General features: G+C 39.6%; 2 protein-coding genes across 6 annotated transcripts in view; one reads left to right on the forward strand and one right to left on the reverse strand.

Moving 5' to 3' along the window:
• ep300a (E1A binding protein p300 a) overlaps nt 1–1,216 on the forward strand; it is a 35,394-nt gene that overhangs the window by 24,807 nt on the left and 9,371 nt on the right. The gene's annotated exons all lie outside the window — the stretch shown is intronic.
• cbx7b (chromobox homolog 7b) overlaps nt 1–1,216 on the reverse strand; it is a 23,949-nt gene that overhangs the window by 1,780 nt on the left and 20,953 nt on the right. The gene's annotated exons all lie outside the window — the stretch shown is intronic.

Genomic DNA, 1,216 nt, shown 5'->3' on the forward strand with positions numbered 1-1,216 from the left:
TATATATATAGGCCTGTCACGATAACAAATTTTGCTAAAAAATTATTGCGATAAACGATAATATTGTTTCAAGACCTTTTGACACTGATTTAATGGAAATGACTAATAATACATGCGATTTCCTGATAGATGCACCTTATTTTCAAAAGAACACATATCACTGGAAAATAAACTAAATAAAACAACCAAAAACAAAAGTAAAATGGATTCTCAGTCTCCATTAACAAAAAACTTACTTGAATAAAAACTAGACAACATAAAGCCGAAGTGGAAATAAATACTGCTTTCAACCAAAAGAGTGCAGATTATGAAGTCTGTATACTATATAGCCCTTCAGTAATCACTAGATTTAAATAGAGAAGATGGGCACATCTGACTACCTAATGCAGTTGTTCACACTACACAATTTTTGCCCCTATTTTCTCCTTATGACAATCTTAGAACGTTGCCTGATCTAAGATTGTCGCTGGTGATTTTGTAACCGACCATCCTGCAGTGTGGTGTGTTACGGTAGATCGTCGTGGCCGCTCCGATCTAAATCAGGGGTTTTCCCTGACTGGGAGCTTTATGCAGCTCGTTGAATGTGACAGGTAGCCAATCAGAAAGAGCGGATTCTTCTCTGTGCTTTCTGAGGGGAAATTACGGAGTGGAATCCCAAACAGCTGACACTGCGCAACACGAAGTCCAGAGGACATTGGAGATTATTTGTGGTATCATTAATGTTTATTCAACATTTCGTGCAAAGAATATAGAAATGAAAAGGGGAGGAATTGGAGCCAAATTGCTACCTCAGTTGATAAACCCGGTAAGTTTTCAGCTGTTCTTTGTTAACGTGACATAAATAGGCTATAATGATTTTCATTCCGTCAGGACTTTACGCTGACTCTAGCCATGCATCACAGGTAGATTCTAGTAAAGCATTGATTAATGCCTGATTTTAAAATTAGTTAACTGAACTTGTAGCCATTATTTTGTGCCCATGTGGCTGGACACCACACGGCACGACGAACCCGATCGAACCGTTATACCTAGGATTTCTGTCGGCTAATGTGTGTCTCAGGTTTTGGAAATGGGCCGATAACTCGTGTAATGTGCGCTGGACATTAGACTAAGGAAATGAGGAAGGGGGAGGGTCAGTGGAGAGCACCGGAGCTGAGCCTTTTTTCAATCAGTGTCATCAACAGAAAGAAAAAAGGCCGGAAGAGACGATAAAGAC

This window comes from Poecilia reticulata, linkage group LG19 (genome assembly GCF_000633615.1).
Source record: "Poecilia reticulata strain Guanapo linkage group LG19, Guppy_female_1.0+MT, whole genome shotgun sequence".
In the NCBI taxonomy this organism is placed as follows: Eukaryota; Metazoa; Chordata; class Actinopteri; order Cyprinodontiformes; family Poeciliidae; genus Poecilia; species Poecilia reticulata.